The sequence below is a fragment of the Gymnoscopelus braueri genome, assembly GCF_963280865.1.
Source record: "Gymnoscopelus braueri genome assembly, chromosome: 7".
Classification (NCBI taxonomy): Eukaryota; Metazoa; Chordata; class Actinopteri; order Myctophiformes; family Myctophidae; genus Gymnoscopelus; species Gymnoscopelus braueri.
Window position 1 is genome coordinate 51,448,557 of NC_137608.1, and position 17,820 is coordinate 51,466,376.

A 17,820-nucleotide genomic window follows, 5' to 3' on the forward strand; every position below is an offset into this window, starting at 1 on the left:
ACTATATGAGCTTGTAGATCTGCTATTTTTTTTAAATCTTGAAGATTTGTGCAAATCCAGTCCCAGGGAAATCCAGAAGCAAAGATTTGAGTTAAAAATGTAAAAAAAAATATGTATTGTTCAAGATTAAAAAAAAATAGCAGATCTACAAGCTCGTAGCGCGGCACTCGTTGCCACCCTACAAGCTTGTAGATCTGCTATTTTTGAATCGGCTATAGCTCAAATTATAAAATGACACAGATATGCCTTCCCGGTCTTAATGGGTTAAAGCAGTTGGTGACATTGTGTAGCATGGAATGGACTCCATTCCCGGCTTTAATTAACTTCCAGCCGTCACAAGGAGACGGTCATGGTCACAGTGTGTGCTATCTGAGCCCTTCCTCGCTATCACCTACACACCATACCATAGGGCTGTTCTGTCCCCTCAGAGCACAAGAATCAATTAAGTACTTACACCCTAGTGTCCCTAATCTGAGGTGAACATTACGTGAAAATGTCCCCATTCTACAAGCTCTCATCGTGTTGCGTTGCAACCAGTGGTGTAAAATAACTAAGTACATTTACTCAAGTACTGTACTTTTGTTTTGGTGTTTTTACTTTACTGGAGGATTTCCAATTTTCAATAATTTGACTTCTACTACATCTCAGAGACAAATATTGTACTTTTACTACAATTATTTGAAAACATTAGTTACTACAGTAGTTACTTTGCAGATATAAATCATTATATTATAAAACATACATTAACCACTTTAGCTCTATTTTATACATAGGCTATTTGAAAATAGCCGATCTACAAGCTCACAACGCGTCGCAGTGCGATGCGTTGTGGCCTTGTAGATCTGCTATTTTCAAACATTTTAGTACTTTCACTTTTGGTACTTTAAGTATATTTGGATGCCAATACTTTTGTACTTATACTCAAGTAACATTTTGAACACGGGCCTTTTACTTGTAACAGAGTATTTTTATATTGTGGTGTTACTTTTACTTAAGTAAAAAAAGTAGTTTCCTACTTCTTACACCACTCGTTACAACACAATGTGAGCTTGTAGATTGCCTATTTTTAGCGAAGAGATGTGGTGTAGTAGAGGGACATACTAGCGTACTTAGGCCATGTCCACACGAACATGAGGATTTTTAAAAACAAAAACGAAAAATATCCGTTGTTGAAAATACCCATACAGTGGACTAAGCCTTAGAATAGAGCCCTGGGGTATCCCGGTCAACTAAGTATATATAGGGTTAAATGGTTAATCGGTTGGTTTGGTATTAGTCGACCAACACTTTGTTATTTGATAAGTAGTTTTGTAATGCTGTTTTTTCCACACTGAATGAATTATTTTACGACAAATATTGAGCACATCTCTTGTGATATAACCATTTAATTTGTTATGAAAACATCATTTTGAATACAAGGACATTTACACAGGGCAACACAATCACAACAATATTCTAACACATTGTCAAATCCCCTCAGTGTCCTTCAAAGACAAAGCCTGGTTTGTCCAATGCCAGTCAACAAATGTTGTCCTTGCATTCGTATTCAAATTGAGGACACACGGTTGTGTCCAGACAGATGGATGTTACAGTTATAGGTGGGAGTAATTTAATTACTGTGGTTGTAAAAGCTGGTTGATTGTTGTAAGTAAATGTTTGGTTTATGTTTGTCCACAAACAGCACGTCGTGTTCATATTCATGTTCCTCTTGATGTCTGTACGCCTAAAAGAATAACTTTTGTCTTTTGAATGCAGAGAAGAAAGTCCCAATGGGGGAAAGCGTATAATTGCTTCATGAATTGACCAGACAAGTTTCTTTGTGCAGTACATTTTATGCTGAAAGTGCAGACTCGAGGGTCCATGATGGACAAAATGTTATTTTGGAGAAGTTGTAGTCGGAGATGTGAAGTTTCTGCTCGACACAATATGTATGGTGTGCCTAAACCATGTTGTGCCTAAACCATTAATTTAAAGGTGCCACCAATACTTTAAAGGTTTCATGACATTCAGTTTTGCAACACATTAAAAGTCTTTATCAGTTCAATTCAACTGCGATGAAAGAATAAATCTTTGTCTGCGGGTGTGGCTGTGTCTTGCCTGTCAATCATCGACCCTGCTCCGCTCCAAAAGCATCAAAAAATTAATGTCATAAGACCTTTAAAATCAATTATATAAGCCAGTGCAGACATCTGAGAATTAGTATATCTGTCTGTATCTCTATCTCTATCTCTATCTCTGCTTGTTTGAATACTAAGTTCCAGCCTTTCTTCCCTGGAAACAAAGACAATTGTCATTTTTGTGTCCATTTAGTTGTAGGTTCCCGTCATCAGTGTTGCCAGATTATCACAGATCACAGATCTACAAGCTCACAACGCGTCGCGATGCGACGCCTTGTGAGCTTGTAGATCGGCTATTTTCAAATAAAATCTTGCGGGAAAATAATAATAATCAGAACTGGCAACCCTGCCCGTCATATTTCCTTTTTTTTGCCAGCTGCCCAAGAGATCTTTGTTTGGGTAAACTGCAGTAATTATGTTTATGTAGGTGTTTACTACATTGTGCATAATCTCCTGTGTGAGGTTTCTTTGACACACGCAAACAACATAAACACTTCTAGCAGGATGCTTTGCATAAGCCTGGAAAGTCTAGAAAAGTATGACATTATGAATGACTGTTTTCCAGACCTGGAAAAAGTATTGCAATTTGACAGAAAGTCTTGAAAAGGGTGTAACACGGTAACATAATAAAACAATTGGGGTCGGTGCAAACGTCATAATGTCCAGAACGGTTAATTTTCATGGATTGAAATTCTAAAACGGCAAAAGTAGCAGATCTACAAGCTCAACGTGTGTTGAAAACGATAACTTTCCCATGTTTGTTCTGTATTTGGGTGGTACCAGATCATGGTCGCTCCCTCTGGTGTTGTGGCTGTCATTCACTTTGTAGTTGGACATGTATGAGGGTATTGAGGGCACCGAGGGCACTGTCTCTTTGATTGATACGTTCACCCCAGAATAGGAACGCTATGGGCTTCAAGTGGTACTGTACTTAACACATTGTGTGCCAGAGGTTTATTAAAATAGGGTACGTTCAGTGCCTGCATATCTTCCATCCACTTACGTTGATATGTTTCGTGCTGTAGAAGCCCCGACGCGGAAGTGCATGTAAACAAAGCGTGCGTGCGAGACGGCGGAGGGTCCCGACTAACGCCTGGAACAATAATATTTGTAACGCGATCCTCCATTGCAGAGTGATCGGCGATCGAAAACGTCTCACTTCCACCACGTTAAAAAGAAATGGAGATATTAAGCTTTTAGTCAAGGAGTTAACATTGGAGCGGCCGACCGGAAGGATTTTTGACATGGATCGACATCCGGCCTCTCCTTCTCAGAGACTTCTTGGATGATCCCGAAGTTTCGTTAGAGCGCCCCCACGTGGGAAAAATATATTTTAAAAAAATGGGCCAAAAACGGTCCGGACCGTTTATGGCACTCAATGTGTTAAGTATAATTTTGAGGAATCTTTACTTTACCAGTAAGTGTAAAGAGTGTTTTCCATTTTCAGTACTTTTACTTCTACTCCACTATACATCTCAGAGGCAAATATTGTACTTTTTACTTCACTACAATTATTTGAAAACTTTAGTTACTTAGTAGATTTGTATCAATATTGCAAAACATGCATTAACCACTCTATCCCTATTTACAGTACTTCGGCTATTTTGAAAAGATTTGTATACATTTTGAAGACGAGTACTTTTACTTTTGGTACTTTAAAGTTGTACAATGCAGGTTTCAAAAAAACGATTTTTAGCAGCCTCTGCTGGTCATTACCGTCACTGCAGGCCGTTCATTTATTCCTCTGTTACCCAGAATTCCATTCGTTTTCACCGGAAGACGGAAGCGTTTCAAAAAGCGTTCTTTTAATTGTTTTATACGATCTGTGGATCGTTTCTCTTAGCCAGTGGAGCTTTAGTTACCGTGAGCTGTGTTTTCTTTTTCAGTTTTTTTTCGATCTTCAAATCATACAATCTCTTAAAATCAGCGTGAGTTTTCTTTTTGTTATTAGCGCGGTAGTTCCTGGCCAAACAGGAAACCGGTGTGGTAGTTCCTGGCCAAACAGGAAACCGGTGCATTTCCGCTTCCGTTTTCCGGCTACATGACGTCATTTTCGCGGGAAAGACACCCCTATCACCGTTCAATAGAAAGTATATTTATAAAAGGCTTTCGGGGGTGAAATTCATGGAGTGGGTGTTGTGAAACTTTTGCCACTCACAAAAGATAATACAATTTAACTTTAGTTTTGTTGAAAAAGTTACCTAGCATTACTTTAAGTACATTTTGATGTCAATACTTTTGTACTTTTATTCAAGTACATTTTGAATACCAGACTCTTACTTATTATTTATTAAGTATTTCTGCTTTGCAGTATTGATACTTTTAGTAAAACATTTGACTATACTTGTTCCACCACTGTTTGGGAAGAGAGCAAAACAAACAGTTTAAGCAGCATGCCCTGTGGTGAAGTGCTGAATAACGCTACAAATCATGTTCTACTGTAAGGCTGTTCTGTGGCTCATCTTTAATTCCTCTCTGCTTACTCACAATTAATTTGAGTCAACTCCTCTAATTAGTCATCCTGCACGCATGGCAGGCTAACTGTGTGTGTGTGTGTGTGTGTGTGTGTGTGTGTGTGTGTGTGTGTGTGTGTGTGTGTGTGTGTGTGTGCGTGCGTGCGTGCGTGCGTGCGTGCGTGTGCGCGTGTGCGAGTAAACAGTAGTGTAAAAAAAAACGGAAAGGAGTGGAGGGAGATGCCATTTAGGAGAGGAGAGGGGGGTGATACCATTTAGGAGAGGAGAGGGGTGGAGGGAGATACCATTTTAGGAAGAGAAAGTCAGAGACCAGGGGCAGATGAGGACAGTGAAGAGAAAGTCAGGAATAGACACTGAAAATGTGATAATGAGTTTGACAGAGAGAGAGAGGGGGGGGAGAAAGAGACACAGACAGAGAGAAAGAGCGAGAGAGACAAAGAGACAGAGCGAGAGGGGTTTTGCACGTCCCTGATCCATTGTGTTATCTGTCCAGCACAGACTTGGGAGAAAAACAAGTACCACAATGCACAGGCTCATACCCCCCCATCAGTGGCAGGATGTGATTGGCCAGGTGTGATGCCTGTCTGTCTGTGTAAAACATGCACATGTTCTGCACATGCACACACATACATTAACACGTGCACAGTGCACATGCAGCTTTGACATATGGCTCAGCCTGTCTGTTATAGACATGCATGTATAGGTACCGTGCATGTACAAATATACACACACACACACACACACACACACACACACACACACACACACACACACACACACACACACACACACACACACACACACACACACACACACACACACACCCTATTTAATGTGTGTATATTTGAGGAGGACCATGAGGTCCAAATGTCCCCACAAAAATAGCAGAATCTGAGAAATATCCATTGTTTTTTAGTTTATAAATGTCACTAGAGGATAATACGCCCCCTGAGATGCAGCATCTCCTTTTTGAGGGGGTCCTCAAGATGACATTGTTAGGACAAGTAGTCAGAGTACCCGTTGTGACCGTCTGTCTGTGTCCCTGCACACGTATAGAATTATGATAATTCTCAGACACTGTGAGGACTGGATTTTCCTGGTCCCCACAAGATAAATGGTTGTTTCAGAGACCCGCAGATCCCCGGCAGGCTGGACCATAATAGCTAAAAGCTGTTTCTCCATTCTTTTGTGTTCTATAGTCACTGGAACAGTTTGGAGGCAAAGCACCAGAGGATCTAAGGGCCCTAACGGGCACGTACTTAGGAAGCATTACGGACAAGTATAGGCAGGCATATTTCCATTTAACTCTTCCACTGAGTAAATACATAAATACAACCTTTTCAATTAGTCACAGAATATTTATTATGGCATAGCAGCAACGTCTTCTCTAAACTAAATCTGGATGTGATGTATATTTTTCCCAATGTCACATATCAACTAAATCTGGTCGTCAATGGACGTCGACGGCGGGCACTGCACTCCCTCGGGTCGTCTGCGACGTGCGTGACAAATTTGAAGTCGGTCCGGCGAACGGTTCTCGTGTTACGGACGGATCACAGACGCACATACGTACAGAGATTCGGTGCATTTATCGTAAGACAGTTGCGTGCCAGTTTCATGCCCCAAACATAGCCGATCTATAAGCTCACAACGCATCACCCTGCAATGGGGTGTGAGCTCCTCACAAGTATAGTAATACAAACGTGTGTGTGTGTGTGTGTGTGTGTGTGTGTGTGTGTGTGTGTGTGTGTGTGTGTGTGTGTGTGTGTGTGTGTGTGTGTGTGTGTGTGTGTGTGTGTGTGTGTGTGTGTGTGTGTGTGTGTGTGTGTGTGTGTGTGTGTGTGTGTGTGTGTGTTTGTTGCTACGGGTGATAAGTGCGTGTGTGTACATGTATGGTGTGGTCCGTTAAGTGGCATGTCCTTTTTGGATGAAAAAACTATTTCCATTAAATACTAATTAGCATTTTCATAAAAGCCGGGCACGCACTTAGGAAGCATTACAGACAAGTAGGCATGCAGGCGCATTTCCATTTAATGATTTAAAAACCAGTAAAAGGATCTTAAAAGCCTGAATCATAATCTAGTTGCGTGCCGGTGTTGCACTGAAAGTGTCCTGTGCAGAAATAATAGCTGCTCTAGAAGTTCCCCACACACCTGCTCTGTTTGGTGACACTGGCACGCAAGTACTGTAAATGCAACTCAGACTTTTACATTTAGGGTTCAATTGACCTAAAAAAGGTAACAATTGCTGTCCAAAAATGTTGATGTTCTCACAAGTGTAGTAGCCTCGATCTCTAGGCTTTTATTTTCCTTTGCGTTTTGCTCAAACAGAAAGCCTGGATCAAGCTATTGATATTTCTGGCATAGGAAGTGGGAGTCAACCTTTCATTTCCCCAACCAACCAGAGTGCAGTGGGCGTCGCTCCAAATGATACGACGTCAGGGCTCTCAATGCTGCACATTGGGGGAGGAGGAGGGGCACGGGGCGGGCGGGGGCTGACGAACAGATGGGTGAACCAATGGGAGCCCACGGATGTTTTCTCCGGAGATTTTGAATCCGCCCTTCTAGACCAGATATCAGACTCTCTGGGGCAAGCTACAAGTGTATACCTGTGTGTGTGTGTGTGTGTGTGTGTGTGTGTGTGTGTGTGTGTGTGTGTGTGTGTGTGTGTGTGTGTGTGTGTGTGTGTGTGTGTGTGTGTGTGTGTGTGTGTGTGTGTGTGTGTGTGTGTGTGTGTGTGTGTGTGTGTGTGTGTGTGTGTGTCTGTCTCCATGGGCCACTATGCATATTATTCAGCTGAAGGTTAAAAAGTGATGTCACTCCAAGGCAACGCGGCCGCCGTGGAAAATCTTCATGAAAGCCTTTCTGATCACCGTTTGAAATGGTCTCTGTCGGGTGGAAACTCTCATAAGTCCAAAACTGTTACTTTTCAGGATTCAAATTCAAAAACGGCAAAAGTAGCAGATCTACATACTTTGTAGATCTGATACCTTTGATGCTTTTGTGTGATGCTGTAGTATGATCAAGTAGGGGCGTTAATTTACGGGGAAAAAACACAAACATTTAGAATATGGAGATAAGAGGTTTCTGCCCCACAGCAACGATACAGTATGAGATATTTTGCAAGAGATGGAGAGAGATTGAGAGATGGAGACAGAGTGAAAACAGAGGGCAGAGAAAAGATTTGAAAGAATGAAGGAGAGGGAGAAAGAGATAATAGAGAGACTAAGACACACAGACAGACAGAGTTGTGCTTCATGCACCAGAAATAGAACAAAACGAGCTCACAACGTGTCGCAGATGCAGCAAGCTTGAAGATTGTCTATTTTTAGCAACGCTGTATTAAATATAAACAAGCATAAATTATTCCAGACAGACAGACAGACCCACCCACCATGGGCATCACATAAGCTCCAGGATGTGAATCCGGTGTTGAATCTAATCTCCCCGTGGAAATGACATGTAGAGATGAGATGAGATTTGTTGCAACGCACGGCATGAAGGTAATTGTTATGCCGAAAGCCACACGTCTCCCAGGGGAACATTAACGTGCGTACGCAGCACGAGCAGCGTGGCTCCTCGCTGTCATTGTTCTGTATACCTCATAGATTCCATATAAACCAGTGCTTCTCAACGCTTTCATGCTGTGACCGACCCCCCAAAATAATCTGAACTGGGGACCCCACAAAATAATCATATTTGAACTGGGGACCCCACAAAATAATCATATTTGAACTGGGGACCCCACAAAATAATCATGTTTGAACTGCGAACCCCCCACCCTAGCTTGGTAAACCATCCACCCTCCGGAAATCTCATTTGCATTTGATTTCAAATCAAATGCAAATGAGATTTCCGGAGGGTGGCTAGTTTACCAGGCTACCCCCACCCCGACAAGCACATGGAATTGTAGGAGTTGAGGCATTACATTTAGTTTGACTCGGTTTCATTGTGAACATAGCAGATCTACATGCCTCACGCTGCAAGGCGTTGTGAGCATGTATATCTGCAATTTTCACAATTTCTGCCTCTAATATTCTGCCAGACTTATTTCTTTTTGGTGGTCCCTCTGCCAGGATTTTGCGATTATCTTACCTTTTCAAGTAGTCACAGAATATTTATCTCCAGTATGATCTCCTATGGTTGCTAATCACTGAGGGTTTTCAGGTGTGGTTTCACAAATGTCAACGAGGTCATTGTGACCTCGTTGACATTTGTTGTTTGATGTTTGAAAATAGTATGTTTCACTCAAAAATACATGGTAAAACACAGGAAAAATATATTTTTTCTCAATTTTTTTTTTAACACATTGAATGCCAAAAACGGTCCGGACCGTTTTTGAGGGTCCAAACGAGAAGTGCCGAAAACGCTCCGGACCGTTTTTGACCCAATTCTATTTTTATACGAGTGGCCCACGTGGGGCGCTAAAACGAAACTTTGACATCACCCAAGGAGTTTCTGAGAAGAAGAGGCTGGATCTGGCTCCATGTCAAAAATCCTTCCGGTCGGCGTTTTCAATGTTATCTCCTTGACTAAAAGCTTAATATCTCCATTTCTTTTTAACGTGGTGGAAACGAGCCGTTTTCGATCGGCGATCACGCTGCAATGGAGGGTCGCGTTGGAAATATTATTGTTCCAGGCGTTAGTCGGGACCCTCCGCCGTCTCGCACGCACGCTTTGTTTACATGCACTTCCGCGTCTGGGCTTCTCACAGCACGAAACGTATAACGCAAGTGGATGGAAGAAATGCAGGCACTCAACGTATAATATTTTAATAAACCTCTGGCACCCAATGTGTTAACATTGAAGTGAATGGAGCAGCAACTTTTTGGATAGCGTTATCTCCTAGTTCCTTTGAGAAAAAACAAAAAAACAAAAGCGGTGTGGGCTTACTGAAAACAGCCGTCAAAAGACGTCATTGGCAGTGAATGAGTTAACAATTTTGCCAATGTTGAACTTTTTTTTTTCATTTTAGAGGTATTAAAAAGGTCTTACAAGTCCTTAAATTGTAACTTTAAATGTGCAGATACCCTGTATACACTTACTGTACTGTATGTTGGTTTGTTTACTGTTGAGTGAGAAATGTTGCACATTAAGCTAATCATCTGGGGGACTCTCGGTGCCATAGACCTGCTGGGACCCCTTTTTATCTGGATCATAGATTAAGGTGACTTGATTGACATCAAGAAGGGCCTATCAGCTTCCTTCATGGCTTCTATAGAAGTAAGCAATGCAATGCTTTGTTTTCAAGAGTGTTGCGTGCAAGCGTCAGTAGTATTATAGTTATATAAAAATGTGCGAGGCAAAGAACCCAAAAACCTATCACTTCCACACAGAATGGGAGGAAGGCTTCCCCCCCCCGCCACCATTTCCCATTCCAAGTGCGTTTGTCATTATGTAACGCCTACGCCGCTATTCCAAAGCCCCCTCAGGTAATCTTTTTCAACAATGGGATAATACTTTTTTTGGTGGGTAGATCTTGTTGAGCTGGTCATTTTAAAAGTAGTTCTCAAGTCAAAAAAGTGTGGGCACCCGCCCTGGTCTATTTCTTACAAAAGAAAACGCCACATATCCTGGCATCTTGAGGGGCCTCTATGCAGATACACCTCCAAAAGTACTTTAACTTTTGCCCATGGGGTGGTGCTGAAAATGCATATATTTAGTTTCACCATAATATGTTGTAGAAATGCTCTAAGCTATAAGAAATGCTAAATGCACACTTTTTCAATTTGTTTCATTTTCTGAGGAATCTGCATCTTACAGCAATTCCACTGTCTGTCTGACTAATGTGTATGTGTGCACACATACACACGCATGCAAACAGGGGGGCACACAAACATGGACACACACACACACACACACACACACACACACACACACACACACACACACACACACACACACACAGAGTAATGGGGTATTGTAGTATCGCCACCACTGAAAGTGTGAGTGAATTAACAAAAACAATTTACGATGGAAATGAAAACGGACTGCATACACATGTATTTAATATGGAAAGACATAAAGGATGGATGGATGAATTAATCAGTGAGTGAGTGAATGGCATTAAAGAGTGAATGAGGAAGTTAATTAAACAAACGAAGGCATTGAGGAAGGCTGGAGGAGAAGGTGTGTGATTGCTTGTGGTTTGTTGTGTGAGGATGTGGCTGGCATACAGACTGGTGCTTTGCTTGGATCTGTGGATCTCAAACATTAATATCAAGGTCCAGCCAAAACTGGTATCAGTGGTGGAAAAAGTACCAAAAAAACAATAACAATACTACAATGTAGAAATACTCTGTTACAAGTAAAAGTTCTGAGCGCTCTTCACATACAGTAGTCGCCGATAATTCACAATAATTGTTGATAATAATAATTTGTATAGCACAGTGATGTAAATAGTTTCATCATGGCCTCATAGCCATCAGGTTCACATTCTAACCGGCAAACCTGACTGGAATATGAATGGATGTTTGTGTCTGGGCTTTAAAAATCGCTTCCCACATCAACCAAAAAGCCGTCACTTATGTAGATCAATGGCTGCTCATTCTGTCTGCATCTTAATTAAGTGTGTGTGTGCGTGTGCGTGTGCGTGTGCGTGTGTGTGTGTGTGTGTGTGTGTGTGTGTGTGTGTGTGTGTCAAATTATTGCCATGCTACTCCACTAAGCCATGAGGACAAACCGACTGAAGATGTGTGTTAATACATTATCATCTGTGTCACATCTTCTGCCAAATAGCGATGTCATCTTTCATTTCTCATTCATAGCGACACACAGCCTTTATGGACCCGTACCACCTCTTATTGGTCACAGAGAGAGAGAGAGGAGATTAACCTAACCTAACCTTAGGCCTTCTGCAGCTCTCTAATAGACAACACACTCTCACTCCCAAAACGGCCTATAGTGACTTCTTGGGACAAATCACAAATGTGACCAAACGTGGGGGTACCTGCGGGGTCATCCGACGACGTCCTGGTCACTTCCTCACTAAAACGACGGAGGCGCTCCGTCTAAAACGGACTTGAGCCACGAGAGGCACCGCCGAGCGAGTCGCCGTGCCGAGCGTTGCAAAGTCCGCTTCAGCCGACTCAGTGCATCTGGAGATATGTCTCGATAGGGACAGAATCGTACCTCACGTCCCCCTATAGTCACATGTTGACGTTTGGTCAAATCCGTCCCGTTTGCCGTCTTGGGAGTGAGAATGCGTTGCTATAGAGTGGATTGGAGGGGTTCTTATCCAGGAGGATGGAGTTGAGATTGTCCCTCATCTTCCTCTCTTCAGCCCTTCTATCTGTAGGCCAGCAACAAGAGCTGATGGCCTTCAGGTGGAGGAAGGGAGGGGAGAGACAGAGAGAGAGAGATCGTTCGTTACTGTCAGGTACCTGTATTAGTGTCTGTGTGGGTAATTTCAGGTGAGCATCTGGCAAACTCTGAAATGCAAAAATATGTTTTTTGGAAACCAAACCCTGTGTGTGTGTGTGTGTGTGTGTGTGTGTGTGTGTGTGTGTGTGTGTGTGTGTGTGTGTGTGTGTGTGTGTGTGTGTGTGTGTGTGTGTGTGTGTTTCTGGTGTTCATGTTGTGTGTGTTGTCCTGTGGGTGTGTGTGGGCGTAACTGTATGTTTCTGTACGTCTAAGATAACGAGACACCCAGATAATGACCTTATTCTCATTGATCATGAAGATGGATGAGGAGAGAGAGAGAGAGGGGCAGAGAGAGAGAATGACAATACACACACAGGTCCGACTCTGTGAGCATGTGCAATCGATTGTATATGTATGCATGTTTTTTTCCGTAAATTAACGCTTTAGAGTGTCACACAAAAGTATTAGAAATAGTAGTTGTGAGCTTGTAGATCACCAATTCTCACTATTGTAGGCTATATACAAAAATTATAATAAAAATGCACCCGACAGCGACAATACTGTATGTGTGTACAGTATGTTATTTAGTGATGAAGGTCTACTAGTCATCCAGGTTACTTTGCAGATCTCGCTTGTTTTGTATCCCTTGATCTTCGCCACTACCATCTTGTGCTTTGTAAGTTATTCCGGTTTAACTCTATAAACGCCATTGACTCGAAAACGCGTCAATAACTACTTAATCCACCCACGCCATTGACGCGTTTGACGCGTTGGATTTGCGTTCATTGTTTAATCTCTGATCGCGCTATGCTGCTTAAAATTCAATGTTATTCTCGAGTTCCACTTACTTCACCCATATCTGCATCCGGTTTCATGTCCTGGGTTCCGTTTCCGGTTTTTGATTATTTTCCCCCGGTCATTTCGTCCAAAATAGGTAAACAAACGGTTTTTCACACGGTATGACGGACAAACGGACAGTTTCTCTTCTATAATCTATGGTCTGGGTGACGATCAGTCATCGCCGTCGTGTATCACAACGTAATTCTGACGATCAAAACAATGTGGGAGGACGTCACATCCGTTTTCATGGTTTTCCCTGTCTAATAGCTCAAGAAGGTAAACAGTGACACCAGGAGCTGATCAAGCTATCATGTGCTGCTCTCTGGTGGCGGATTTGTGCGGCGTCTTTAAAAAACAGTCTGTTCAATTATTTTCATGAAATTTTTCAAAATATAAAAATAAAAAAAACACGAAAATTGCTGGCAATGGGGGAGTACTTTATGAAAATACTCTGGCAGTCAAAGAGTTAAGAGCGTTTGCTAAAATGCCTACAGTTGTATAATTGCATATTGTTTTGTAAGTTGTGTCTTTCAACCTTCTCACAGAGAAGGTTGAAAGACATTTCGCGCCACCGCTTTTGCCCTCATTATCCAGTCATATTGGTAGATATAAGCCAACCTTCGCCCCCTGAATTCCTATTCAATTAGACCCGGGGATTGTCATGACACACTGCAGAAACACACACACACACACACACACACACACACACACACACACACACACACACACACACACACACACACACACACACACACACACACACACACACACACACACACACATGCATAGATGGTTGAACATAATACAGATGAAGGGGGGATGAGATGAGAGGAAAGGAGGGAAGAGTAGAATGGCGTGTAGAGCAGTGGTTTTCAACCCCTTTTAATATCAAGGTCCATTATTTATTGGGCATTTGAGCCACGGAGCCACCGTTTGATGAGATTTAGACTCTCAGACCCAAGACTTAGAATATTTAGTATCGTTGGATAAGATTTTGTCCACAATTCCATCCATGCTGTATTGATGTTGGTACCATTAGGACAGATAACGGGCAAACGTTGATCAGAATAACAATTATTTAATTAAGTAATGCAGATATTTAACAATCATTTAATTCCTGAGAGCGTGAAATGAAACCAAATGGACCCTTACGGGTCCATTTGGTTTCATTTTACGCTCTCAGGAGTTAAAGATCTATAAGGGTCCATTTGGTTACCAACTCTCCATCATTTAGCTGGGGACCACCTGTAACTCCCCTCAAGGACCACTGGTTGAGAACCATCTGTGTAGAGGAAGGTATATAACACAAGAAGAGAGGAGAGAAAGAGGACACGTGTAGGTTGGAGACTGGAGAAAAGGAAAGGAAAATGAGAAGAAGAGGACGAACAGAGGAAGGTAGATGAATGAGAGATGGTGTATGTATGAAAATGTCACGTCGCGCTTATTGTGGCCGAAATAATTATGATTAACACGGCAGCCGAGCCACTGGGTCTATAGAGGGTTTAAGTGGTTTAAGCTGTTTGAAGTTGTAAGACGTGTGTCAGTGATTGATTCCCAAAGAATAAGGAACACTCTGTGTCTGGGAACGCATTGTGTCATTTTAGATTTCTTTGGCTATTCAAAAAATAGCAGATATACACGCTCATAGCACGGAAAAAACATATGTGCAAATGTGTGCAAATGTTATATAGATATACCTTTTTAACTCAAATCTTCTGGGGGTCCCTGGAACAAAATATTTTGAGATGAAATGCATATAATTTTGGGTGGTCCTTGACATGAAAAGGTTTGAGAACCACTGATATTATATTGCAACTTTTTTTGTTTAACTGTCAGGATTTAAAAGACATTTTGTATAATCCCCCCAGAAGCAAAGATTTGAGTTTAAAAAAATTGCTTTAAAAATGTTATTATATTCAAAGATTTGCACACATTTTCACGATTAAAAAAGAAAATAGCCAAAGTATAAAATAATGGTTTAAGTGGTTACCGGTCTTAATGGGATAAGGGACAATTCCGTACTTCAAGGGATGTTTTTGGCAAACCCTACTGTAGCTGGAGAGAATTAAAGCAAGAGGAAACACAATGAAAGCAGAAGCGAGCAGGAGGGGAAAAGAGGGTAGTTTTGTTTCCTTCAGCTTTATCCAATTTCACACACAGTGCTGCTGTCTTCTCCAGGCATCATTAGCACAGGAAGCCTTGATGGAGTCATGCATCCACAGATGCCAGTGTTGTGCAGCCAAACATGTGAACATGGCCACCAGGCTTTGGGTGGATGAGGGCCTGTGTTGTTGTTACTCTGCTTTACATAATGTTTGGGGTTTCACTTGATTGCTTCTCATGTTTGCTAATACAACATACAAATAAAAACTAGCCTACAGGAGCTGGAAAGCAATGGTGAAGATATTCAGTACACGCGCGTGCGCACGCACACTACACAACACTACAATGTACAAACGTTTGGAAAAATAAGTTATTTAACGATGAAAAAATGTGCTAGACTCTTCTCCCTCCTGGCTCCCAAACTGTGGAATAAAAACCCCATTGCACTCAGAACGGCAGACTCACTCCCAATGTTCCACCATAGTCTGAAGACTCACCCCCTAGCACTCATCGCTTCAGACACCACCTTAACCCCTAGCACTCACCTCTTCAAAATCCACCTCAACCCTTAGCACTCTCTCTCTCTCTCTCTCTCTCTCTCTCTCTCTCTCTCTCTCTCTCTCTCTCTCTCTCTCTCTCTCTCTCTCTCTCTCTCTCTCTCTCTCTGTGTGTGTGTATATCTCTCTGTCTCTGTGTGTGTGTGTGTGTGTGTGTGTGTGTGTGTGTCTCTCTCTCTCTCAATTCTCACCTTTGTTCGATAGAAGCTAGTTTACTATGAAGATATTTTGGTCACTTGGAGACGTGTGTCTCCAAGTGACTGGAGACGTGCGTCTGCTAAGTGCCTAAATTGTTAATTGAAGCCACAACATATTCCTTTTGCTTTAAATGTGAAATCCATTTTCTTTAACCACTTAAACCACATATGGTTGACCGGATTACCTCAGTGCTCAATACTAGATCGACAAGCCCATTGCGACGAAGAACTCACCATACAATACACCAGCCGTCATTTGGAGAATGCCTTGCAATAAATGCAAGAGCCTTATTTATTCACACGCAAAAAAAACACAACAAATGGCATTTGATCAACACTTTAATGGAACAAAATGGTAGTCCTGCTGGGATTCCTTGGTGGTTTGGGGAGGGAGTTGGCTGAATAATACACTGCAGGTGCTGCTGGCAGCACCATTCTGTGAACTGTCGAACGTCACGGTTATCGTTGTGCTCTGTGTTTTTGGTTCATAATTTCTCGTGCCAGGACAAAATCCCATTGTCTGAAATTAGCTTGTGAATTCAAACCATCCACAGCGAAAAATGTTTGCCGGCTGAAATCCCACGCTGTATCCAATGGTGTAAAGTAGCTAAGTACATTTACTCAAGTTCTGTACTTAAGTACAATTTTTGGGTATTTTATATTATATTTTACTTTATTGGAGTATTTCCAATTTTAAATACTTGTACTTTTACTCCACTACAATTATTTGAAAACTTTAGTTACTAGTTACTTTGCAGATGTGCATTATTATATCATAAAACATACACTAACCACTTTAGCCCTATTTTATACATACAGTAGGCTATTTGAAAATGGCCGATCTACAAGCTCACAACGTGTCGCATCGCGAGCTTGTAGATCTGCTATTTTCAAATATTACAGTACTTTTACTTTTGGTTCTATTTTGATACCAATATTTTTGTACTTTTACTCAAGTAACATTTTGAACACAGGCCTTTTACTTGTAACAGAGTATTTCTACTTTGCTGTATTGATACTTTTACTTAAGTAATATATCTGAGTACTTCTTCCACCACTGGCTGTAACTGGCGCTGATTGGTCACCTGCCATCATTTCCCTAGGGAAAATATGGCTTTAGCTTGAACTGATTGGTCACCTGCCATCATTTCCCTAGGGAAAATATGGCTTTAGCGTGCGCTGATTGATCGGCTGCCGTATTATCCCATGGGAAGAAACAGCAGCTGACCGGTCAGCAAGGGTTCTCACCCTCTCTTTTCCCTTTATCATTCCCTCAGCCAGGCTGGTGTTAAATAGTCACATCGTCTCTGTCGGGTGGAAACCTCATGTCCAAAAACTGTTACTTTTCAGGATGCAAATTAAAACATTACAAAAGTAGAAAATCTACAAGCTCAAAACACGTCGCTCCGCCCAGCGTATTGAGCTTGTGGATCTACTACTTTTGATGCTTTTGTTTGACGCTGTAGTATGATCAAGTAGGGGCGTTAATTTACGAAAAACAAAAATTAACAGTTAAATTGTGGATATGAGAGGTTTCTGCCCGAAAGCAACGACATCTGATCTCATCCCTCTGTGTAACTCTCTCTTTCTCTCTCTCTCAATTCAATTCAAAGCTGATTTATTGGCATGAGAAAACCTGTTTGCTCTCTCTCTCTCTCTCTCTCTCTCTCTCTCTCTCTTTCTCTCCCCCTCTCTCCCCCCCCCAACCCCCAGCATTTACTGTTCGAACCACTGAGTGAGTATTATATTTTCTCGAGCTGAAGAAAGTACATTACGTTGTTCAGCCATTGGGAAAAAGAATGGTGGCTGGGCGGATTTCCAGTGTAGAAGAATCCTGTGTCTGGCTAATAAGGATGTAAAGGCCACAATGTCTGTGTTTATAGGGTCCAGAAGCAGCGAGTCAGCAGGATTGCCAAAGATAGCCAGCTTACACGTGTATTCACAGTACAAACGCAATTTAGAACAGTGAAAAAACATACAACTAAGGTTGCATGGGGAAACATGGCATCTATCACACTCATCTCTAACATTTGGGTATATTGCAGACAATCTGGATTTGGAGAAGTGAACTCTGTGTAAAACCTTAAACTGGATGAGGCCAAGACGAGCACCGGAGGCGGTGGAGCTAACCTTGTTGATTGCTCCATCCCACCATTTCTGAGCTAGTTCAA

At 41.9% G+C, this 17,820-nt stretch overlaps 3 protein-coding genes across 5 annotated transcripts in view; all 3 read left to right on the top strand.

Moving 5' to 3' along the window:
* Positions 1-4,047, top strand: part of LOC308087924 (H-2 class II histocompatibility antigen, E-S beta chain-like) — a 224,182-nt gene extending 220,135 nt beyond the window's left edge. For both annotated transcript variants that reach the window (XM_080432177.1, XM_080432175.1), the window contains exon 9: positions 3,779-4,047. The gene's annotated coding sequence lies outside the window, so the exon portion shown is untranslated. The remainder of the gene's footprint in view (positions 1-3,778) is intronic.
* LOC308087919 (H-2 class II histocompatibility antigen, E-S beta chain-like) overlaps positions 1-17,820 on the top strand; it is a 662,842-nt gene that overhangs the window by 205,616 nt on the left and 439,406 nt on the right. The gene's annotated exons all lie outside the window — the stretch shown is intronic.
* Positions 1-17,820, top strand: part of trpm3 (transient receptor potential cation channel, subfamily M, member 3) — a gene marked incomplete at both ends in the record, with an annotated part of 344,779 nt that overhangs the window by 104,434 nt on the left and 222,525 nt on the right. The window lies entirely within an intron of this gene.